At 41.7% G+C, this 26412-nt stretch overlaps 1 long non-coding RNA gene across 1 annotated transcript in view; it reads left to right on the forward strand.

The window, feature by feature from the left end:
- LOC144753036 (uncharacterized) overlaps positions 1-26412 on the forward strand; it is a 131813-nt gene that overhangs the window by 20394 nt on the left and 85007 nt on the right. The window contains exon 4 of the long non-coding RNA XR_013594178.1: positions 13661-13787. This is a non-coding gene — a long non-coding RNA (uncharacterized LOC144753036). The remainder of the gene's footprint in view (positions 1-13660; positions 13788-26412) is intronic.

A 26412-nucleotide genomic window follows, 5' to 3' on the forward strand; every position in this document is an offset into this window, starting at 1 on the left:
TAAATTAATAAATAATGGGTATTCAGTTAATAATTAATTAGCTTCCCACTCAGAACCCTACAAACTTAGCAGCCTACACCTAAAATATAACTAAAACAATAACTATTTCATAATTTACATATTTTGAATAAATTAAACAATTAATTATTAATTAATCATTACTTATTTAACTTCCCATTCCACAATTTCATATTTAAAAATCAAATAAATAATTAATTTACAAATAATAATTAATAGTCAATTAATTTCTTAACTAACTTCCCACCCTATACCCCTAGAAACCTAGCCTCCTGCAGCTAATATATAAGTAATATAAATCAGTATTCCATATTTAACATAAATACAAAACATTTAAATAACTAATTACCCCTTAATAATACATTGTTAATTAATTATTACTTAATTAGCTTCTCACCCTACACCCCTACAAACCTAGCAGCCCACAACTAAAATATAGGTACAATAAATAAGTATTCCAAAAATTACATAATTAGAAACCAATTAAATAATTGATTAACAAATAATAATTAATTGTTAATGAGCTATTACTTACTTAACTTCCCACCCTGTACCCCTACAAACGGAAAAACCCATAAATTACATATAACAAAAATAAATCAGTATTACATAAATGACATAATGAAATCCATTAAACAATTCTCAATTATGTATTACTTAATAAAAAAATCTAAATCACTTAAAATTACAAGCTATATTTTAAAAATAATTAATAACATTTATATAAACAAAAGTAACACCTACAATTAATAAACCAAAACACATTAAAATAATTGAAAAGCAATATTTTTAGCACATGTAATAGTTAAAGTGGTATTAAAACATCAATATTATTTACAACAATGTTACTTACCTCAAAAACTATATTCTTTTCAACAATATTTGTGCATCACTATATTTGTGTAAGGCTATTTAATTTCAGAAATGTCTGTCTATTCTACTTTTTAAATGATATACTGTCTAAACCCTGTTCACCATAGAGTTCAAATGTAATTGATCACTCTCTGGATTTAAGCAAGACCTTACAGTAGTGCCTGTCACATTCCTCAATTCTTCATGTGTTTGCCATTACTAAAATATATTAATTGCATCACTTGTTTTATATTAAACACGGAGGGGCAGATTTACTAAGAAGGCGTGCAATGCAGCGCAGCGGCTAAAGTTTCTGTAAATTAAAGTTGCTGCGCTGCGTTGCATGAAAGGGAAATAGTAGAACAGCGCCATATCTGCTAAGATGTGGTGCCTCCGCAGAGACTCTTGCGGCATATTGCAAGGGTATCTGCGCTCTCTAAGTCATAGTTTTTGAGCTGGGAGGGGCATCTTCCAGTACAAAAACCACTTTGTATGTGTGCCGTACATTGCAGCACACATGGAAAGTATGACAAACGAGGAGTAGGTTTTTGACTTGAATCCCAGTCTATGATACATGTTTGACCCCCACCAGGCACTCGGGATCACAGTGCCTGTAGTTTTCATAAGCACTTCAATCGCTGCTTGTAAATGAAGACAGCCTGGAAATGCCTCAAATAAAAAAAGTTGTGCTACCAGGCCATCTTCATTTACAAGAACTTGTTGAGGCATTAGCACCCCCTTAGGAATACTGTCTAACACCCCCAGGGAGGAGCACCCCACAGTTTGAAGACCTCTGCCCTGGAAGTTACAAAAACATGTAGGAACGTGCCCACGGGTGACCTGTGGTTTACACTCCACTTTGTGAAATACACCTACATTCATTTTTATATGTTAATTAGAATAACACATTATAAAATCCTGGAAACTGGCAATCTAAAAGTGCTAAAGGAAAATATGCTATAATTAAGAGGCAGATGTTTTTAGCAGAGGAAGAAAGACAAAAAAAGGCATCTGCAGTCATTCAATTATCAAGGTTAATCAAAATCATATGGCTGCTAATTACAGCGACGTCAAGAGGGTTAAATGACAATTAGTTACTGAAATGACTGGGAATACATTAGTTTTCAGTAGGAGCACACAAACACAAAACTATCTGTCATGCACACAAATTTTGGGTACATTTCACGGGAATGTCTGCATTGCTGCGAAAATATTGTGGAATGGTCTATAAATAATAAATTAATAATGTGGGGTTTCTCACAAATGTGCATGCACCAAACAGATGCAACTTAATATTAAGATTTTGATTTGATGAGATTTTTTATACAGTACAGTGGATACCAGGTTTCTTTTTGTTGACACACAGACCTTAAATTAGGGACGAAGCAGCAACATACATAAACTGCTAACTCAACTCTGATGCAACCAGATGGTCTTGCATTAAGTTTTGGCCACAAGACTCGCAAGAACTTCTGACAAGTTTGCGGCAAAGGCAGCGTGTATGACCCAGCAGGCTGAGATCTCTCTGAAATGATCTTGTTTTATCATTGGCACCTTCAATAACAACATAGGGGCATATTTACAAGCCCATGGCTCCACCAGTGGGTCACTTTTATTGACGCATCAGCTTCGGAATGGGCTTCCTTATATTTACACGGCCATGTAAAATCATCCTGTATGTTTTCCTTTCACACATAGCTCTGCATGAATGGGGTGTTCCATGGGTGTTACAGTGAGTGTTCCCACGCAACATCCATGGAACTTGGCGCATTCTCAGATTTACAACATTTTGTAAAGCTAGGAATGCGTCGGAATCCTAAGCCTCCTCAGGATTGGCGTGAGGAGGCATGACAAGGAGAAATGTTTTTTTCTTCTTTCGATGGGTGCTGCAGAAACGTACTGCATTCTGCAGCATGCATAGGAAGAGGAAAATGCCTTTAATCCCCACTGTCGGCGCTAGCACACAGCTGCTGTTTGGTGCAGGGGAGAAGGACAGGAATGCGGCGTATCTTGTAGATACGCCGCATTCCTGCACTTTTATTTTGAAGGACTGTAGTGCACCAGGAAGACGTGCTGCTCTGACTGCATAAAAATATTGAATATGGTAGCGTCATTCCAACCGGGAATGAAGTCCTCAAATGCACACAACACTGAAGAATTTCCTTAATGCTTTGTACTTTCAAATAAAGTTTTATTGAAACACTCGATTTAGTTGGTTGTAATTATTATTTTTTCACAATGTTACTGATGTTCAAATGTCAAAATTATACTTGGCCCAATGCATTTCGGTCATTGTGCCCTTCGTCAGGGGCATTAATTCTCTGTCAAGGAAAATAAACACAACTGTCATATATTCGTTACCATAGATACACGACTGTCATATATTCATGACCATATTTACAAAACCATATCTGCACATTGTTTTTATCAAACAAATTGTAACCCATATTATTTTAAACACTTTAAAAATGCACTGCAAAAAACGCTTCATGGCGTGTACTCTCTCATGCCTTCTTGTGAATTAATTAAATTAAAACAACCTCTGCACAATTGCTGCTATTTGACCTCCACTCTTTAGAAAACACCATTGTTCAACATTTAGTAAACAGAAATCGTACCTTCTAACACTGTCGAGAGTTTGAAAAGCAATTAATATTGTCCGCTCGAAGCATGTAACCCCGCGTGTATGACCTGAGAAAAATTATGTGATCGTCATGCTCTTAATTTACTACATCTAGATTGCGTTCCGTTGTAAAAGTTATCAATATCGTAACCACAACCATACCTGTTGTGTAAATATGTCTGAATCAGGTCCAAGAGGTTTGCGGTGTCGTCAGGGTTCACAGACCGCGTTCTGGAAAAAGGAACCCAAGTACCAGTATCCGATCGTGTGAGCTCAAAAATGCTCGTAACAGCATTGTCAAAGGGTTCCGTCATGAACGGAGATACACTCACCTAGTTCGTAAAGTTTCATCGGGCGGCTTAGTGGAATCACCATGCCGCAGGTTCGAAAAAGTGATGTGCGGTGTTTTCGACAGTGCCGGGTGTTATCACTCCTAACCCGGAAGTGATACGCGTTGATTACGAATGGCAAAAATAGAAAACGGAGTAGCGTGTAGTTTCTTAACATAGAAACAAAAAAGATACTATGTGCCGAATCCTCACTCGGAAAGTCAAATGTACTCAAAATAAGGTGCTGCCCTTTATAATAAAAAATGCTCGAAAAGCGGTAAATTAAATGAGCGGGTCTAAATTTTTAAGATGGTGCCAGAAGCATGTGTTTTTTGCGTACTTATTCCTAATATGTCAAGTACTCATAATCAATTCATGAACAGTTCATAACACACCATAAATACAGTTGATTCTTGTAAATCATTGTAACCTGAAAAAAACATGAAAAAAACATGAAAAAAACATAAAATATTGCTGTGCTCACTATTGTCCATAATGTATTATGCTCAATGTGAAACCATTCAGTCCATTAGGTTTTCAGTTTACAAGAAGCAGTTCAGATCAATACGATCATTAAGACCCTTCGGTTGTGCTGTATTAAGATGGGTAATCCAAAAGACTTCTCTGCGTAAAAGATATTGAGTGTTATCTTTTCCTGGTAACACCGGTACAGTTTCCAAAATAAGAAATCGCACCTGACTGGGGGAATGATTGTGATTATTGAAATGGGATCGCAAAGGAGATTTCACATTCTTGTTCCGAATATTCCTTTTATGTTCAATAATGCGTGTTTTTATTTTGCGTTCCGTTTTCCCAATGTAAGCTAGGCCACATGGGCATTTAATCAAATAAACCAAGTTTCGACTGTCACATGTTGCAGTGACTCGTAATTTGATGGAAAATCCTTGGCTTGGGTGTTTGATTTCATTACCTTTTATGGCGTTGCAATTTCCACAATTGTGGCAGGGTAACATGCCTTTGTATTTGTCGGTGTGAACTTGTGTTTTTTTATTCAACATTTCGTTGATATTTAGGGATCTCTGGAATGCAAATCTTGGATTGTGCTGAAAAATTTTATTAAAATCTTCCTCCAATGTCAGTAATGACCAGTTTCTCAGTATGATTCTCTTGATTTTTTCACTCTCAGTTGAATATTTGGAAACAAATACCATTCTGTTCTCATCTCGTGTCTTTGGTTGAGTCTGTAACAATGATCTTCTATTGATTTTCATCATTTTGGTTTTAGCTTCTTCTAGAATCCCCATTGGGTATCCTCGCTCTTGAAATTTGTCAATGCAGGTTTGCCTGCTTTTTTTCAATGACTCCTCAGTGAAAGAGATCCTTTTTATTCGCAATAACTGTGAATATGGTAAGTGTCTTTTTAGAGAATGCTGGTGAAAACTTGAAAAGTGTAATAGGTTGTTTCTGTCTGTGGTTTTGGTGAAAACACTGGTTTCAAGTTTGTTTTGGGTCTTCTGGATGAGCACATCCAGAAACGGTAACTTGTCTGTTTGAATGTTGTGAGTGAATTTTATTCGGTCGTTTACTTGATTCAAATCTTCAATAGCTTGCTCCAACTCCATCTGTGTTCCCTTCCACAAAAGAAATATGTCGTCAATGTATTTCTTGTATGTAATGAGATTTGCTCAAAATGTTATCCAGTTCAAATCTATGCATGAAAAGGTTCGCGTAGGCAGGTGCGGCTCAATTGCCCATGGACATACCCGAGCTTTGGATGTAGAATGACTCTTTCCATGAGAAGTAGCTGTGGTATAATGTGAAGTTCAGAAGTTCCATGATACATACCTTCTGGCCTTCTTCCATCTCTGACAACATTAGAAATGACGCAGTCGCGTCTAGTCCTAGATTATGACGAATTGAAGTATATAATGACTGTACGTCAATGGTACAGAGTATCATGTCGCTGGTAAATTGTGTTTCCTGGTCTTCAAGTATAGTTAAGAAGTGAGTTGTGTCCTTGATGTACGTGGTCATTAATTGTACTAGTGGCTGTAGATGTTTGTCAATGTATTTGCCAATTGGTTCATGAATGGAGTTAACTGTAGATACTATGGGTCTGCAGGGAGGGTGGGTCGGATGTTTGTGAACTTTTGGTATCATATAAATATATGGTACTGATGGATTTGATTTGATGAGGTATAGTTTCTCCTTTAATCCAATTACACCTGAGTCAATTGTTTTGTTTATTAGAGTGGAAAGTATCTCTGTGAATTCTTTGGTTGAATCTCTTTCTATTTTGTAATAGATGTTTGAGTCATTAACATGTTCGTTTACTTGGTTGTTGTAATAAGCCGTATCCAAAATAACAAGGGCTCCCCCCTTGTCTGCTTGACGTATGGTAATCTCTGAATTTTCAGCCAATTTTTTGAGGATGTTTCGTTCTTTGTTGGAAAGGTTAGTGATTGTTGACTTTGGCTGTTTATAAATTTTCTCCACCTCCTTACTGATAACTTTCTCAAATGCGTCCAGAACCTTGTGACTCACCGGAGGGATAAATTTACTTTTATTTCTAAGTCCCTTTAGAGTATCCTTAGGTGATTCATCTGCTACTGGGATGACGTTACTGAAGAAGTGTCGTAATCGTAATTTTCTCATGAACTTGTGAATGCATACTTGTGCATCCAGAAGTTTTGAATGAAATGTTGATACAAACGTAGTTCCTTTTTGTAAAACATTGATTTCTGAACGTGATATTTGTTGTTTGGAAAGGTTGATAACTAGGGTTTTTGACTCCTGGTGTTTCTTGAAATTGAGTCCTCTGTTACTTGACCTTTTGCCCCTCCTGGTTCTTTGGATGATTTTTGGCCTCTCTCCCAAAAAGTATTCCCTGTGTTATTTGTACCACTAGATGTAGTTGGTTGCTCTTGTGTTGTTTTCGTGGTTTGTTTGAATCTTGATGGTTGTCTCCTGGATTGAGAATCATCCGAAGATGATGTTTCATCTGATGGTCTATTGGACGTGGATGTTTGTTGTCTTCTCCTTGCATATATGTCGGCCCAATTATAAACTTCTCCAAGCTTGTAATCAAGCGTATCACGTTTGAATTTTCAGATTTTTCTTTCATTTATATCCTTGGTGTATGACTCCAGTTGTTTTGTAATGTCATTTAACATGTCCTCCATTTCCTCAGTTGTAAGCATGTTACTTAGGTCCTATTTTAGTTGTTGTGTTTCTTTTGTTAAATCCTCAATTAATTTGGCCAGTTCTTCTACAATCAAAAGTATAAGGTCAAGAGAACACTTATTTAATATTGCATGCCATCTTTCCGTGAATTTTGAATTATTTTTGCACAGTGTGGATTTGAGCGAGATGCGTAACCCTCGGGGGATTCTTTGAACTTTGTGATAACGTATGAGCGTACTTGCGTGTAATTTTTGATTGACTATTTTCTTTGACATATAAAGGAGTTGTTTGATGTTACTTTGTTTGGATCCTGTGCTGGGTAATAAGGTTTCACTTTCTTCTATTAACGAATATATTCGTTGTGTATCATCCTCCGTAAATCTGAGAGTATGTGCTCTTTCATCAGTTATCTTGATTATATCCTCAAATTGCATTTTGATTAGCTGGTGGTGCGTGGTTCACTTAACTCAGAAAGACAAGATAACCAAAATTTTAGAACGTGAACCGTCGCACTCGTTGTTACTAGAGATTGTAAAACAGTACTGAAAGGTAGTTAGGTGCTAAATGAGTTCCTCCTTCTGAGTCTTGGAGGCTAAAATGATGAATATGGTAGCGTCATTCCAACCGGGAATGATGTCCTCAAATGCACACAACACTGAAGAATTTCCTTAATGCTTTGTACTTTCAAATAAAGTTTTATTGAAACACTCGATTTAGTTGGTTGTAATTATTATTTTTTCACAATGTTACTGATGGTCAAATGTCAAAATTATACTTGGCCCAATGCATTTCGGGCATTGTGCCCTTCGTCAGGGGCATTAATTCTCTGTCAAGGAAAATAAACACAACTGTCATATATTCGTAGCCATAGATACACGACTGTCATATATTCATGACCATATTTACAAAACCATATCTGCACATTGTTTTTATCAAACAAATTGTAACCCATATTATTTGAAACACTTTAAAAATGCACTGCAAAAAACGCTTCATGGCGTGTACTCTCTCATGCCTTCTTGTGAATTAATTAAATTAAAACAACCTGTGCACAATTTCTGCTATTTGACCTCCACTCTTTAGAAAACACCATTGTTCGACATTTAGTAAACAGAAATCATACCTTCTAACACTGTCGAGAGTTTGAAAAGCAATTAATATTGTCCGCTCGAAGCATGTAACCCCGCGTGTGTGACCTGAGAAAAATTAAGTGATCGTCGTGCTCTTAATTTACTACATCTACATTGCGTTCTGTAGTAAAAGTTATCAATATCGTAACCACAACCATACTTGTTGTGTAAATATGCCTGAATCAGGTCCAAGAGGTTTGCGGTGTCGTCAGGGTTCACAGACCGCGTTCTGGAAAAAAGGAACCCAGTGGTAACTAAGTATCAGTATCCGATCGTGTGAGCTCAAAATGCTCGTAACAGCATTGTCAAAGGGTTCCGTCATGAACGGAGATACACTCACCTAGTTCGTAAAGTTTCATCGGGCGGCTTAGTGGAATCACCATGCCGCAGGTTCGAAAAAGTGATGCGCGTTGTCTTCGACAGTGCCGGGTGTTATCACTCCTAACCCGGAAGTGATACGCGTTGATTACGAATGGCAAAAATAGAAAACGGAGTAGCGTGTAGTTTCTTAACATAGAAATAAAAAAGATACTATGTGCCGAATCCTCACTCGGAAAGTCAAATGTACTCAAAATAAGGTGCTGCCCTTTATAATAAAAAATGCTCGAAAAGCGGTAAATTAAATGAGCGGGTCTAAATTTTTAAGATGGTGCCAGAAGCCTGTGTTTTTTGCGTACTTATTCCTAATATGTCAAGTACTCATAATCAATTCATGAACAGTTCATAACACACCCTAAATACAGTTGATTCTTGTAAATCATTGTAACCTGAAAAAAACACCTGCCTACGCGAACCTTTTCATGCATAGATTTGAACTGGATAACATTTTGAGCAAAGAACAGTGGTCCAAAAATCTCATTACATACAAGAGATACATTGACGACATATTTGTTTTGTGGAAGGGAACACAGATGGAGTTGGAGCAAGCTATTGATGATTTGAATCAAGTAAACGACCGAATTAAATTCACTCACAACATTCAAACAGACAAGTTACCGATTCTGGATGTGCTCATCCAGAAGACCCAAAACAAACTTGAAACCAGTGTTTTCACCAAAACCACAGACAGAAACAATCTATTACACTTTTCAAGTTTTCACCAGCATTCTCTAAAAAGACACTTACCGTATTCACAGTTATTGCGAATAAAAAGGATCTCTTCCACTGAGGAGTCATTGAAAAAAAGCAGGAAACCTGCATTGACAAATTTCAAGAGCGAGGATACCCAATGGGGATTCTAGAAGAAGCTAAAACCAAAATGAGGAAAATCAATAGAAGATCATTGTTACAGACTCAACCAAAGACACGAGATGAGGACAGAATGGTATTTGTTTCCAAATATTCAACTGAGAGTGAAAAAATCAAGAGAATCATACTGAGAAACTGGTCATTACTGACATTGGAGGAAGATTTTAATAACATTTTTCAGCACAATCCAAGATTTGCATTCCAGAGATCCCTAAATATCAAGGAAATGTTGAATAAAAAAACACAAGTTCACATCGACAAATACAAAGGCACGTTACCCTGCCACAATTGTGGAAATTGCAACGCTATAATAAAAGGTAATGAAATCAAACACTCAAGCCAAGGATTTTCCATCAAATTACGAGTCACTGCAACATGTGACAGGTGAAACTTGGTTTATTTGATTAAATGCCCATGTGGCCTAGCTTACATTGGGAAAACGGAACGCAAAATAAAAACACGCATTATTGAACATAAAAGGAATATTCGGAACAAGAATGTGAAATCTCCTTTGCGATCCCATTTCAATAATCACAATCATTCCCCCAGTCAGGTGCGATTTCTTATTTTGAAAATTGTACCGGTGTTACCAGGAAGAGATAACGCTCAATATCTTTTACGCAGAGAAGTCTTTTGGATTACCCATCTTAATACAGCACAACCGAAGGGTCTTAATGATCGTATTGATCTGAACTGCTTCTTGTAAACTGAAAACCTAATGGACTGAATGGTTTCACATTGAGCATAAGTCATTATGGACAATAATGAGCACGGTAATATTTTATGTTTTTTTCATGTTTTTTTCAGGTTACAATGATTTACAAGAATCAACTGTATTTAGGGTGTGTTATGAACTGTTCATGAATTGATTATGAGTACTTGACATATTAGGAATAAGTACGCAAAAAACACAGGCTTCTGGCACCATCTTAAAAATTTAGACCCGCTCATTTAATTTACCGCTTTTCGAGCATTTTTTATTATAAAGGGCAGCACCTTATTTTGAGTACATTTGACTTTCCGAGTGAGGATTCGGCACATAGTATCTTTTTTGTTCCTATGTTAAGAAACTACACACTACTCCGTTTTCTATTTTTGCCATTCGTAATCAACGCGTATCACTTCCGGGTTAGGAGTGATAACACCCGGCACTGTCGAAAACACCACACATCACTTTTTCGAACCTGCGGCATGGTGATTCCTCTAAGCCGCCCGATGAATCTTTACGAACTAGGTGACTGTATCTCCGTTCATGACGGAACTCTTTGACAATGCTGTTACAAGCATTTTTGAGCTCACACGATCGGATACTGGTACTTAGTTACCACTGGGTTCCTTTTTTCCAGAACGCGGTCTGTGAACCCTGACGACATCGCAAACCTCTTGGACCTGATTCAGGCATATTTACACAACAGGTATGGTTGTGGTTACGATATTGATAACTTTTACTACAGAACGCAATCTAGATGTAGTAAATTAAGAGCACGACGATCACTTAATTTTTCTCAGGTCACACACGCGGGGTTGCATGCTTCGAGCGGACAATATTAATTGCTTTTCAAACTCTCGACAGTGTTAGAAGGTACGATTTCTGTTTACTAAATGTCGAACAATGGTGTTTTCTAAAGAGTGGAGGTCAAATAGCAGCAATTGTGCAGAGGTTGTTTTAATTTAATTAATTCACAAGAAGGCATGAGAGAGTACACGCCATGAAGCGTTTTTTGCAGTGCATTATTAAAGTGTTTAAAATAATATGGGTTACAATTTGTTTGGTAAAAACAATGTGCAGATATGGTTTTGTAAATATGGTCATGAATATATGACAGTCGTGTATCTATGGCTACGAATATATGACAGTTGTGTTTATTTTCCTTGACAGAGAATTAATGCCCCTGACGAAGGGCACAATGCCCGAAATGCATTGGGCCAAATATAATTTTGACATTTGAACATCAGTAACATTGTGCAAAAATAATAATTACAACCAACTAAATCGAGTGTTTCAATAAAACTTTATTTGAAAGTACAAAGCATTAAGGAAATTATTCAGTGTTGTGTGCATTTGAGGACATCATTCCCGGTTGGAATGACGCTATCATATTCATCATTTTAGCCTCCAAGACTCAGAAAGAGGAACTCATTTAGCACCTAATTACCTTTCAGTACTGTTTTACAATCTCTAGTAACAACGAGTGCGACGGTTCACGTTCTAAAGTTTTGCATAAAAATATTGCAATGAGGCTCGTAGTCTCCACCCATAGAGCATGCTGTAACATAAGAGCAGAAGCGGGTTGCCAAAGTAAAGTGTGCAAGCTTTATGCACCAGTGACAATTACAATACAATATATAGTAAATGCCCTGCTTCACAGCCAGCCAGTGCATATCTGTTTATGCATGGGGCACAACACATGATCATATGAATCCAAGTAGTGGATCAGCTGAACTGCTGAGCCTTGTACTCGTTACCATGTTGCAAGACACAGGATGACATCTCCACATAGATGCTGTTGAAGTAATCTATCCTAGACAAAGTTGGGGCAGCCATCAGAGAAGCATGGAGCTCTTTTAGACGATAGAACAGTAACGGTCTGAGAAGTTATAAAGTGATAAAGACTATAGAAAGTACATTTGATGTGGGTGATGCTAACTTTGATTCCACCCTTCAGAGGAAGCCCTTGGGTAGGTGTCAGGAGTAGTGTAACAACTGCTATTGTCACACAATAACCAAACCTCTGAACTTTACCCCCTCAAAGATAAGGTGATTGATGGAGGAAGAAATAATACAGAACTCTAAAAATGTCCAAGCGCAAGAATCAGTAGTTCATGCAGTAATGTTTTTGGTTTTCATTTTGATACTTGTAGCCCCACATTTATAATAGAATAGTGTGGACTATAAGTACCAGAATGAAAAGTCTGGGATAAATGAGCTACTAACACTGCTCACAGCCTGAAAGCCTATGGTCCATTCTGTTGGTGACCAAAGATTGCATTTAGATCTATCTCATCTTTAGCTGACTACACATCATAGCTGTATCAGCATAAACAGACTGAATGAGTAAGCTTTCCGATGAGTTTTTACCCATCCATAAGCAGACCACCATCCAGGATAGGACGGGTATATTTAGTTTCTATAGAAAGTAACATATTTTTTGCCTTGTTTAGAGTGTGGTGGACAGGGTACTCCACCACAAATGTGGTGAAGTAGCCGTAGGCCAAACTGACGGCCCACCTGTTCTATCCTGAACCCTAGTTGCCACTTAGTGGAACTTCACTTGGTCACATAGCAAAGTCTGAAGATAAATCTGCTCTAAGAAACCGATTGCTTCTGCTAACCCACCAGGCCCATTCTCCCCTAGTTTATGCCAACAAAGCCTATGAAAACAATCACATTTAAGACTTTTCTCCATTGTCGTAAACTTTATCAGCTGCCAAGAAACTTTATCACAAGTCCTTCATACTTCATGTCTGATAGGTGGTTGAATTTATTTTTAATCTGCTCCGATATGGTCTTGATCACAAGCATTACTAAAGACTTCCAGCTGCAAACCCATAACTTCCCTAATCCCAACACCTCAGCAGCACTAGTAAGAAAACAATGTTCAAGTGGAACGGTCTCAGAGACAGGGGGAACAAAATAAGGATAAGCACGGATACAAGAGATCCACCCACAATTGAACACACTACTCCTCCACCAGAACCTGGGGGTTTCTGGTCCTAAAGGTGGCATGGAGATTGGTTCAGTGAATGTGTTAAAAAAAACAAAAACAAAGAAGGACTACAGTTAAGAGATCCAACACTGGACATGCACAACGTAGTGGAACTAAAATGGGGAGCCAAGAAAACAACAAAGGTGCAGCTAGGTGGGTGTGAACTAATGACAGGGTCGAAGAACACAGCAGGATGAAAGTTTGTAAGGCAACTGAGTTTTATTTATTGCTGCATTTTATAGTGCAGCTCCTAAAATGATCCAGAAGAGGAAGTGATGGCATGACCTGCAGTGATGGGTGACATCTTGGATCGAGCAATAGGGTACTATCAGTCAGTGATGCTATAAATAAGGCAGCCATCTTAGAATGGGAACCAAACTGACCATAAATTCCCATTCTGCATCTGTGTACTGAATGCCACAGACTCCAATTCTCCTGGTGTCTTACTCTTAATGGTAACCGCTGATCCCTGTCTATGAACTGTCGGTAAGTCCTGTCATTATTTCTTGGTTTTCCCAACCTAATGATATCTGGAAATTATGCTACATTTAGCTGCTAGGCTCAATGGTGTTCATCTTGTAGCTCCCACCGCTCATTTTTGTCCTACAGGGTTCAAGTATTGAGTTCAGCCGAGCTACATGGATCATCACTGGATGTGACTAGTCAAGACAAGGTATAAGAGAAGCTCAACTGTGACATGTAAGCTGTACTCTCTCATTCTTCCCTACTCAGCCAAGTAAGCTATTTTCTTCTACCTCGTACATTTGAAGATTATGATCTCATTGTAAAGAGCAAAGTTCCAACTCTCTGTGGCAATGACCAGTCACTGAAAGCATGCAAATAAGAAATGTAATAATACCAAGGAAAGATTTGATTAGAGGAGATTATTTGATGATGTTTATATTGGAATGCTCTTAAGACATTGCCTTCTTTTTGGGTTTTATTCTTAAGGATAAGTTTGCTTGTGTAGATCTCCTCACATGTGGATCTTCACCTTCACTTTGGTGTAAATCTTCTTATAGATGGAATTTGTCATTTCCATGTGTATATTTGCACTTAGATGTTAACATATGAGCCACCATAAATTAAGTTTCCTAATATTTGCTATTACATTCTATAGGGATTTCTCTGCTCCTGTTTTGGAGATCTCCAAGGGGGAGACTGAATTTATGACTATTAGTAACATTCTTACTGTTCATATAGAACTCTGCCACCATGGCAGTGATGTCCTTATAGAAGGTAATAGGACAGTTTAAGAAAAGTCATTTTAAGTTTTACAAAAAAATTTTACTTTTTTTTAAAATAAAAAATATTAAAACACGTTTCCATGACTCTTATTCACTCCGGAATAACACAGTAACGAGACAAGTCACCTGCACTGAAACTTAACATAGTATTGCAATTTAAAATAATTGAATATGTTAAGCTATTATTTACAATATATTTAATTAAAAGGGTTAATAGATAGAAATACATTAAATTAAAATTTAAACATTTAATAATAAACTTAAAAATGATGTAAGTAAAGTTTAATTGAATATGTTAGTTCATTTATGTCTTTTATATGTTTCACTATGTGTTAGTCTTATTTCCTCCCACCATTGATGTCTATGGGAGGGTATTGCATAGCCATTAGTTAGCCGAGTGTGTTGCTTTATTTAATCCAAAAATGAGCTGGACTACATTTGAGCCTGTTTTGTTAATAGCAATATTTTAGTAGGTTATGAATATTTTGATATTTGCATTTGTCTTACCCTTATGTGGGTGTTTGTTTTGAATACACATCCATAAATGCCACATTCAATTTCCTTTAACCTCATACATAATGTGGTAATTAATTTGGAGTCCCATTTTCTAACTCCTCATGCTTGTCCTGCTCACGTTTACTACTAAATCCTATACGTAGGTGTGCAGTGATCTCCCCGTTACAGCACAACAGGGTTGGCAATCTCCGTACAAGAAATATAGGAGAGGCGGGGACAGAAATCCACTGCTGGAGGTTTGTGATTTGCATTTTGAAGTGTGTTAAGTAGTACTACTTTACGCACTCCAAAGTAGATTTTTGAATAGGCTCCATCCAATAAGGCAAATCTCATGTAGAAAGCTTTTACAATACATAATAATTAATTGAAAGCGTTTCATTTCTAAACTATTTTAGTTATGCTCTACGTTTTTTTTATGTTGGTGTTACTCGTTCATTCCGTTCATTAGCTTTTTATATAATTACTATAATCAAAGAGCGGAAATTATACATATGTAATTGCTGTCATGTAGTTTTCATATCATAGATTTGTTCTGGTGCAATTATCAACGATTTGTGAATCATTTATACCTGAATGAACAAGTATTTCTATCTACTTAAAATGGTTTCATCAGACTGCCTCATCAGCCTTTGCTTCATTAAATGATTATGCAGTTGTGAGTCACTATGATGCTGCGTGGAATGGGGGTGCCTGGCCATGCCAGCTCATGCATCCCTCTCTCTCCTGGCTCCTTTCTCCCTGGGAAGTGGTACCAGCCGGTTGCTGCAGCATGCAGTGGTGCTGCACCGGTACTCTCACTCAGAGGATCTTTCTGATTTCCTATGGTGCCAGCCTCATCTTCCTTTCTTTCGCTCCACCTTCGCCTAATGTCGGCTTTTCTGCAGCGGTAACTTCTTAATAAACTGCTCCCTCCCTCGGTCACTTTCCTGTAAGTCTAACCCGCTCAAATCTCCTTCCCCTTCAGGCGGTGGCTCCCCTCCCTCTGCCCAGTGTCTGGTGCGTCCTAGGTCTCCCACCTTCCCACCGCCTGCTCTTGTAGTACCAGTGCAGGCATCAGCTGTCCAGCTGGGCTCAGCGCCAGCAGCAGCTAGCTACTACACTCTGGCTGTTCAAATGTCTATTGAAATGGAGCTGCTAGCCTTGAAGTGCAGTGGTCAAGTACTCTAGAACAGCAGGCTTCATCCTCGGATGCTGATCTACAATTGCATTTGTCATGTCTGTTTTTGTACTGTGCACTACTAAAGATGATTCCCGAGAACCTCCGAAGCGTATAAAGCAGTGAAATACCCCATGCTGCATACAGCACTTTTAGGAGTATCAAAAGTACTGAAAAGTCATCGCCAAAAATGATTTGGAGGAGGCCTTCATCTTTTAGTTCTATGCCCTCTCATTGTTGCACAAATGTGCTACTGATTTATGACGGCATTATATTAACACCATAACGTTTGAGTGCCACAAAATTATATCGTGCTATGAAACACATTGCAGGTTAAATAATGGATTTCTGCACCTGTAATGCATTGTGCTGTTTCAGGCATGAGAGAAGCGCCATGATTGGTTTGAGCAGGCTAACTCAGCGCTCAGTTTGAGCTCAGGTGCCTCTGCCTCTAATCCCTAGCAGGTTAACACTGCTGTGCGTTGTGCGGTCAGAAGTGCGCATGTCGAGCTGGCCGTCACAAAGTGGTCAGCCAATCAGTCATGTGCACTGGCAGCCAGGTTCACAAAACAGCCTGATCATGCTGCTGCCTTTTGCCCTGCCACACCCTCACACTCTGTCAATCACCACTAGAACAGTGCGAATATGCCTGTAAGAAATATAAAATAGTAATAATGGTCCATTATATGTGCTTGCTGCACTGGCAGGAGGCAGAGCAACACTCCTCCGCCCATTAGAAGGAACCACCACTGACTGTAGGTTACCTACTTATTAGGTAAGTTAAGTCACCTAACAAGCATTTGGTCCTTATTTTAAATTGTGTTTCCACAATCCTTTCATGTACTATCCCCAGTTAGGTGAGAGAAGGTTTAAAAACGTATCTTCGGACATCTGTAAAATGTAGTACCATTATGCATGGAGGAATGACTACCTGTATACGAAACCGAAGGCATTCAAGTAAAGAACCCAGGCAGAATGGTGTGCATTCCCAACCATGTCTAAATGGGGGCAATAGAGCTCTGTGTGATTGTGAGCATTCTGTTATGTCAATCATAAATCACACGGTTTGATCAAGTGGGGTAGTCGGAATTACAGCTCAGGCCTCCCAGTATCACAGACGACAGCTTATTAGACCATAATATCAAAAACATCTTTCGACAAGATAGCTCCCACCATGAGGTAGGTGCTCAATGAATGTGGCCATCTCAGCTCACAAACTTGAGGCTTCATTCCTGGCATTTTATTAATGCCCTGTAAATCTTTAGATTATATACTTTTGAATACATTACAGGGGGTAAATGAAAACAATGAATAATGTTTATAATGTTAGTAATTGATATCTGTCCTCAACCCAACACTGAGACCCTGGAAGATACCAACAGGCACACCTGACAGTATCAATTGCTAAACAGCATGGAGAAAGAGCTACTGGAAGGCAAAAGAAAACAAATACCAAGGAATATTTGATTAACCTGTAGCCACCCTCACTTTACAATGAAGAAAGGCTCTCAGCTATGCAATAGAAATCCCTTTGCATTGTGTCCCCGTCATTTCACTGCATCCTTTGAAGCTGCAATAAACACCGGCAACCCTGAATGCAACGATGGAGGACAAAAAGGCATACTCACTTATTGGTGGATGCAACAAATATAGGTGAGGGATGCATAGACATAGCCTCCAGGAGAGGCTTGGGCCACATGGTCATGATGGAGAATGCTGTGGGTGGTTATGCAGGGAATGTTGGGGTCTGTGGGCTGGGCACATAGACCAGGCAGGGTGGATGTGTAGGGGGTGTTTAGAACCCTTGACTGGAGCTATGATGCAGCACCGCCCCAGGAGGTACATCCAACATCCTATTGTACCAACCAACACATCCTCTTAGCAACCACACGCAACATCCCGGTGTATGATACACACCCTGTGAGCATACAGACCCATTTCGCCCTTGTGTCATCCCTGTGATGTGTGCATGTTTCTTACCTTCTCTGACTGACGGTCCCAAAGGGGATCGCGTCACCACACATGTGATATATATAGTGTTAGTAGTTAATTAGTTAATTGGGGGCGGGGTTTCTTGGTGTAATAAAAAGGTCCTGGTGTAACCAGGAAGTTGAACAGTCTGACCTGTGTGGTTTCGTCATTTCTGGTCTTCTACACAACATCTTTGGCGATGAAGGTGGGATCCACTGTGTGCTGTTCTCCCCACTCCTGGTTCGTTCCGGTGCTGGTGCGGAGCTGCGACGCTTTTGGGGCGTTTATTTTCGTGCTGGCGTGCCATTTTGCTGTGGTTCCTGTGCCGAAGGAGAGCGGTGTCCTCCTGTTTTCCGGTGGGTTCGTGGTGTCCTGTTGCCGCTTGCCTGCTCCGGCGGTGTTTGGGGGCGTGGCCAGTCTACGCCCTGTGGCGCGCTGCTGTGGGAAGCCGGTTGGCTCACGGCGGTTGCAGCGCATACACTTGCTAACAACCCATGCGAGAAAGAAAATCCTGTACCTCCGTCTCTTGGCCCTCATGATCGCGGACTTTAACCCAAAATGGGCACGAATGGACGGTGCAACTGCTTGCCGATTATGCAACTACCACAGAGAGTCTTGGTTACACCTGCTGTGTTGCTGTACAAAGTTAGTCTGCAACCGTCATCGTTTGCTGCGCCCGGCCTTACGGACTCTAGGCCATAGAACATGCAGAGAGGCCTCGGACTGATGCTTTTCAGAAACTACGACCTGTTTATCAGCTAGGGTCGGCAAGTTCACCCATCAAGTCAAAATGACACTCGACCACCATCAAAAGGCCACAGATCCTAAGAGTCTCGACACTGTGCAAGAAGCGCCATCTGGTGCCCTAACGATATCCGCTTACAGTTAAACTTAGGGAGTTCCCGTAAATTAACTGGAACTACTGGACCCAGAAATTAAATCAGGGCTGGACAAGGGTCCAAATAAGAATCCATCTACTGTCAACTGACTGTGCAGTGAGAATGATCATGCCGTACTTCCACACTTCCCCTAGACTCTAGAAGGCATGAAGTTAAGGAATAAACAAAATCCTTTCTTTTTTTTTTAACAGAACTTTGATTGGACAAAATGAAGCAAAAACATTCAGTATACTATTTTAAAGTTGTACATATGGTTTTACCGGGTGATGGGTGCACCGGGGGGGGTGACGTTCCTCGTGTTTTATACTGTAAAGATTTTAAGTAATCGCACAGTTTAATAAAATATCGATTCACTTGCTTGATCTTGGCAGTGATCGAGGCAGGGCTTTGGGGCCGCTCTGAGGGCAATTAAGAAGACAGGGCGGCTGTGTCCCCTGTTCATGTTTCACAAGTACTGTGAATACTGTCAGCAGTCTGTTGGGTTTTGCACCGGCAGGAGATGCTTTGTGATGCTTTGTAGATGTCTATGAAGATATAGTTTGTGGCTACCCATTCCAAGTACGTGGTGCTGAAGCAGTGTGTCATTTGAGGGTTCTGGCTGCTGTGTTCTTTACATAAGGAGATTAATATGACTGCCATACCACCAGTGGAAAATTTCCTGTTGGATGGCCCACCCTCGGCCCAGGCAGATTGCTGGAAGGAGTGGGTGGACAGGTTGGAGAACTATTTTGACGCCATCGACTTGGTGGAGGACAGGAGGCGTCCAATGTTACTGCATCTCGGCGGGGCGGCGATTCATCGTTTGGGGCGATCAGTGATGGAAGGTACTCCACAGTCTTATGATACTTTGAAACAAGCACTGACTGCCCACTTTGAACCCTTGGCAAACCCAGATTATGAGAGGTTCCTGTTGCGTCAGGCTCCACAGTTGCCTGATGAGTCCATGGACATTTTCTTTGCTCGGCTGCGTACTCTGGCTAGTACCTGTCGATTGCCTTGTTTCCGGTCCAGGGAAGGCATGGCTTGGCAGTTTGGGCTGGACTGTTCCCATGAGGCACAGGGTCAGACTGATTTGCATATAGCAATGTCTGAACTGGGGTGGCAGAGTGGGCTAAATAAAGGTGATGGATTAAACCCAGATCTTTTGACTGGGTGTGAGTGTTTCATTGATTCAGATGCTCCGTCCATCACCACCCCCTTTTTTACCACTTTTGGCCACCAGAAGTGTGGCAGGGTATGCTCAGACGTGAGTTCCTTGCTCACTTTGCCACTGGATTCAAGCAAGCCGGGCTGAAGACGGCTGGAATGCCAGAAACCGGTCCTCGGGAGCTTGTTTCCGGTCCACCGAAGGCATGGCTTGGCAGTTCGGGCTGGACTGTTCCCATGACGCACAGGGTCAGACCATGTTAAAATCTGGTGTGCGATGTCAACATTATCGGCGCCATCTTGTCCCCTTTCAGACTCGCGCACACTTGCAGCAACAGCCATTTTCTTGAAAACCATGGTCTCTCTGCCCACTGCCAATAACCAGCGCGTCTCTCCCCCTCACCCCCCGGCCTCGCAAGCATCCCCCGCGCCCCGACAGCCCCCGGTCTCTCCTGCCTGGGCCAAAACGCACCTCCAGCGTGACCCTGCCTCCGAGCCACATCCCATGCTGAACCCCCTCACTCTTTCATCTCATTCATAGAACAGGCCCTTTTGATAACCTCTTCCTCCCTGCCCGATTGTCCGGCCTGATCCCAGGCCATCACCTAGCCCAACAGATGCAATTTATTGCCCCCTACAGTAGGACATCGCCTCACATCAAAGGAGCAGGGATTAATCAATGCCTTCACACCCCTAGATCCGACCGATCGCCCGCATTCCTGTTCCCAGCGGAATATCCAGCTGCGCGATAGCCATCATGCTGAGATTTGGGTGGGGACCCCTACTGTAGATACGTGTGAGAATGGGCCTGAACCGGGGATTCCAAAGATGCCTTTTTCGTACTTCAAAGCAATACCACGGATGTCATAAATGTAATAAAGCCATAAACTTGTGTATAAGAGGCCAGGCCTCAGAGGTGCGGTTAGAGCACCTCGAGAAGATACCCTGTTGTCTGATTTGACGTGTTCTGCTCCGTCGGAATAAACTCCTGTTTCCTGCCTTCCGGTCTCCAGCGCCTGCCTCTTCATTTGGTAACCTTGAGGTGGGTGAGAGGCGGCTATCGCCGGGCAAACCTTGAAAAGGGGTAATCGATCTGACCTGCTTGCCCTTTTTCCACAATCAGAGGTGTAGCTAGAGCTTCTGGCGCCCGGGGCTATCTCTCAGATTGCCGCCCCTGGCCGATAGTGGGAGGGGGAGGGGAGAGGACTACAGAAAAAAGGACGTATTTGCTCCGGAGCCCCAATGAAGTCAACCATGTAGCTTGGCATTGTCGCGCCAAAAACCTCCAGCTTGTTATTGATATATAGAAGTTCATTTCACACAAGGCCTAGTGACAGAGAAATCACACACTCCTTTTGTTTTCTGACATTCTTGGCACGCTTTACATCATAACGTTACACATGCTACATTATTCCATCCCTTTATCATGTATTTTTAACCTTATTCCCCATTACCACATTCAGTACCTTCCAGCCTGGGTTGTGACCCCCTAGCTATGTGCGTGTCCGTCCATTTCTGGTGCTTTCCAGCCATTTTAAGATCTTCTTATAGTTTATCCTTGTTCAAATGGATGTAATTTATAATATTTATAAGTTTCCCTCCTCTTCATTGCTTGATTTTGCTCGCGCGGAAGTGTCACTCATAGTTGTTGGAGACTGGCCCTAACGCTATATCCTCTCACTGGGACACCATGTTCGGGTCTCTGCTCTTTATGGAACAAATTATTGAATGTAAGGAGTCGCAGTCGTGATTCACTTGAATTGAGCCTACTGGACTACAGTAAAAAATGGCAATGATTTCTAAAAGGAAAGCTCAGGACTGGATCAAGATGTTTCTGGTGGCACAGGCTCCTCTGATAAACCACAGACCTCTCAGGTTCTCCATTTCCAAGCTTCAGTAGCTCATCCCGTCCATATGTTTTTATTGCACTCAGGGGTTTCCAGTCCTGTTCATCCCATCAAAAACCCAACACTACAAGTTCCAGAATGCAAAGGAAAGAAAAATGCACTGAGTGAGCGCCTCACGCTTGGATCTGGAAAACTCAGAGAGAAACCTAAATCTACAACAGTGCAAGGAATCGTTTTCCAGCAGCTGCCCTCCCAACCCCCTCACATACATACTACTCTGACAGGCATTATGGATCAAGACACTTAAAGAGCAGAAGACTTTAAATCAATGTTTTAAGTGACCTCGAAGCAGGCTAAACAGCCTGCAATTGGCACGCTGTTTGCAATTGAAATACAAAAAATATTAGTTCCAACAAAACTTAGGTTTTAAATATATAAAGAGGCCCAATGACTTCCTTTTGTCCAACTCTACATATCCCCCACTATTCCTTTTCAGTGCAAATAATATTCTAACATGTCCACGCTCAAATTACTTTCAATTTCATTACACCAAATCAACTAATAGTGTTTAAGTTCCAGAGTAGCATGCTACTCACCGAAAAGCGCTTTGACGCCTCTTCAAGGGAAGTAAGCGCTATATAAATGCATTTACAATGCAATAAGTGTCATTAAGCAAATTGAGAAAAGGCAAAATAGAAGAACTGGGCCATCAGTGATGCGCGACACCCCGAAAATAGTGCCACTTGGGGCGGACCGCCCCCTCCGCACCCCCCCTAGCTATGCCAGTGCTGTGGAGTGAGTTACACACATGAGCAGACAGACAGTGCAGAGTTTGCACTCCCAAAGTGCATGGATGACTTTTTCTCCCAAAGGAGGATGGGGTCCAGCACCCCCTCAGATGATTCGCCTCTCCGCCTGCCTCAGGTGTGCCTTCAAGCTGCACTATGCCCTCATGCCACTAGGCGGGCCAGACATGTAACTCCTACAAATTCTTTGCACCCAGAGCTGGCCGCTGTGCCTCCAAAGAGAAACCTGGGTTTCTGGAAACCAGCAGGCCTTGCCTCCAGATCAAAGCAAATCTAATATTTTAACAGAAAGTATGTACAGGCAGAAACCTTGAAGTAGGTTCCCCCGATTGCTTCAACATGTGTTTCCACTGAAGGACTTCTGTTTCCAATGGTACACATGAAGGACTTCTGTTTCCAATGGTACACAATGTGAGCTTCATAACATGCACCCCACAAATCGAGCGAGCGTGGACCATCTAACCTACAGACTCGAATTCTGTGTTATGAGCTCAGCCTTTAATTGTCCTCGAGTAGATTTACTGCGTGACATAACATACTGTTACAAAACATGTGTTTTAGTAAAGTGCACATTCAGCCAAGTGTACTATGTGCGTTATTAGCCTCTGATGCAGACTTAGCAATGCTCCCAGACATTCCTGAACGGATATTGCAAGCTACATAAATACAACCCACAGCATAGCATGACTACAATCAATGGGTTTATTTTATGGTAAATAAACTCACTCAGTATCAACCGTGCCTCGTAGCGTTGAATACACATTCCGCCCTCTGCCGCCGTGACCTCCCTGACATCATGAAGCAGGCCTCGAGGTATTCAGCAGGAAAAAGAAATGCACTGGCTCCAATGTGCTTAAAACACGCATTTGACGACTTTATTTTGGTTCTTCTTTACAACAAGTTCAGGCGCTGCAAATATGCCTGCACTCTCCAGACTCGAGAGCGCGTGGTGATGGTGCACGTCACTGCAGCGCTTTCAGCGCAGGGGGGCTGGTCAAAAATGATTCCCAGAGCGATCATTGGTAGCGCTTTCGCTACCAATGATGGCTCTGGGACTCACATACGCGGCGCTCCCGCCCTCGCAGGACTGATGGCCCACGGCGGCGGCCTTTATAATTTATTTGCGGACACTGTCATTGTCCGCAAATAAATTATAAAGGTCGCCGCCTTGGGCCATCAGTGACGCGCCGCCCCGAAAATAGTGCCGCCTGGGGCGGACCGCCCCCCTCGCCTCCCCCCTAGCTACGTCGTTGGGTCAGACTGATTTGCATATAGCCATGTCTGAACTGGGGTGGCAGAGTGGGCTAAAGAACGGTGATGGATTAAACCCAGATCTTTTGACTGGGTGTGAGTGTTTGATTGATTCAGATGCTCCGTCCATCACCACCCCCTTTTGTACCACTTTGAACCCTTGGCAAACCCAGATTATGAGAGGTTCCTATTGCGTCAGGCTCGACAGTTGCCTGATGAGTCCGCGGACATTTTCTTTGCTCCGCTGCGTACTCTGGCTAGTACCTGTCGATTGCCTGACGCTGCTGATGAAATAAGGGCTCAATTCATACAGGGATGTTATTCCAGCAAGCTTCGGGAAGCCATATTACAGGTGCCAAACATGCCAATAGCTGATATGCTGACCCGAGGTAGGTCCAAGGAGCTGTCGAAGGTCAGGGCTGCTCATATGGATGCTGCATTTCAACATGCTGTAAAGATGGAGCCGGTACACTCTGTTTCAGCAAGAGTGTTTAATAAACCAAAGATGCAGTATCGAGGCAAAGTGGAACGACCCTGGACTAGTTATGGGTGTGGGGGTTTGTTTCCTCATAAAGGGGTTTGTCCTGCGATTGGGAAGCGGTGTTCCAAATGTAATAAAGTGAACCACTTTGCAAAAGTGTGTCGTTCTGCTCCTGTCCGAGGATCTTTGGCTTCTTCATCTGCCCAGGTATATTCAACTGTTCCAGATTTGGCGGAGCAGGATATGGATGATGATGAGACTGTGCATGTTTTACATACTTTACAACCTGGAGGTACTATAAGGAGAGGTTTGCCCAAATGCTGTGTTTCGGTGAATGGGCACTGGGTGTCTGCTTTGATTGACACTGGTGCATCCATCAATGTGATGGCCGAGTCCATGATGAAGGGGCTGCCAATTATGCCTGTTTTAAGTGGAACTTCTACCAGAATATTTGCTTTTGGAGCTCGTGAACTTCTTCCACTGGCTGGTGTTTTTACGGCTGTAATTTCACATGGTCCTCATGTCGTGAACACGCTGGTGAATGTTACCAAGACAGGCCAAGGAATGCTGTTAAGTTGCCAGACAGCTGAGACATTACATCTGATTGTGTTTGCATTGGCTGTACATGAATGGACTATTGATGATTTGATGGTCCAGTTTTCCTCTTTGTTCCAGGGCATAGGCTGTCTGAAGGATCGGATGATTAAATTACATATCGATGACACAGTACAGCCTGTGGCGTTACGTCATCGGAGAGTGGCATTTCATCTCAGGTCAAAGGTAGAGGCTGAACTGACAAAGCTGGAGGAGGCTGATATTATCGAGAAGGTGGAGGGCCCGACTCCATGGGTGTCACCTATTGTGATCGCACGTAAGCCCAAACAACCTGGGGAGGTCGGTATCTGCGTGGACATGCGTTTGCCCAACTTGGCGATCAAACGCGAACGGCACCTCACCCCTACAATTGATGATATTGTGGTGGAAGTAAGCGGGTTTAGGTGGTTTTCTAAGATGGATCTCCGTGCTGGTTACCAGCAGTTGCTGCTTGACCCTGCTTCCAGAGCGATTACCACATTCTCTACTCATGTGGGTCTACGGCGTTACAAGCGCCTTAGCTTTGGCATTTCGAGTGCCGCGTAGGTTTTTCAGGACACTATCCGTGGGGTGTTGTCTGGGCTGAACGGGGTAATAAATGTCAGTGATGATATTTTGGTACATGCCCCGACCTTTGATGAAAATCTCAGCCACCTTAAAGACTTGTTTCAGAGGTTGTTAGATCATGGCCTCACCCTGCATAAAGAGAAATGTGACTTTCTAAGGAATTACATTTCGTTCTTCGGTTATCGGTTTTCGCAGGATGATGTGTCCCCTGATCCTCTAAAGGTGCGTGATATTCAGTCCGCCTCTGCTCCTGTGAATGTGTCTGGTGTAAGGAGCTTCATGGGGATGGTCAACTACTGTGGCCGATTCTTCCGTGGTTTATCAGAACTGACGGCTCCTTTACGGGAACTCACCAAGTCGAATGTTGCCTGGGATTGGGGCCCGGAACAAGAGTCTGCTTTTCGACCAACTAAGCAGGCCCTATCTGCTGACACTACTTTGATGTACTTCAATCCATTGCTGGACTCTGAGCTTTCTGTGGATGCCAGTCCGGGGGGTTTGGGGGCAGTTCTTTCCCAGCGGCAGGGGAATGGTGAATTGGCTCCGGTGGCTAATGCTAGTCGTGCTTTAACTGCCACTGAACAGAGGTATTCTCACATTGAGAAGGAGGCCTTTGGAGTGCATTGGGGATGCCGTCATTTTCATTTATATTTGTATGGCCAGCCTTTTGTTGTTTTTACTGATAATAAACCTCTTATACATTTGTTTATGGGTTCTTCCTCAAAACCTCCTCCCCGTATTGAAAAATGGATTTTGCAGTTACAGGACTATAGCTTTACAGTGATTTTCCGTCCTGGGGTTTCGAATCCCGCTGATTATCTTTCTAGGCACTTTCGTCCTGCTACTGTTGCAGATGAAAATGATGCCGAAGAAGTTGAGG

The sequence above is a fragment of the Lissotriton helveticus genome, chromosome 5_1 (assembly GCF_964261635.1).
Source record: "Lissotriton helveticus chromosome 5_1, aLisHel1.1, whole genome shotgun sequence".
Classification (NCBI taxonomy): Eukaryota; Metazoa; Chordata; class Amphibia; order Caudata; family Salamandridae; genus Lissotriton; species Lissotriton helveticus.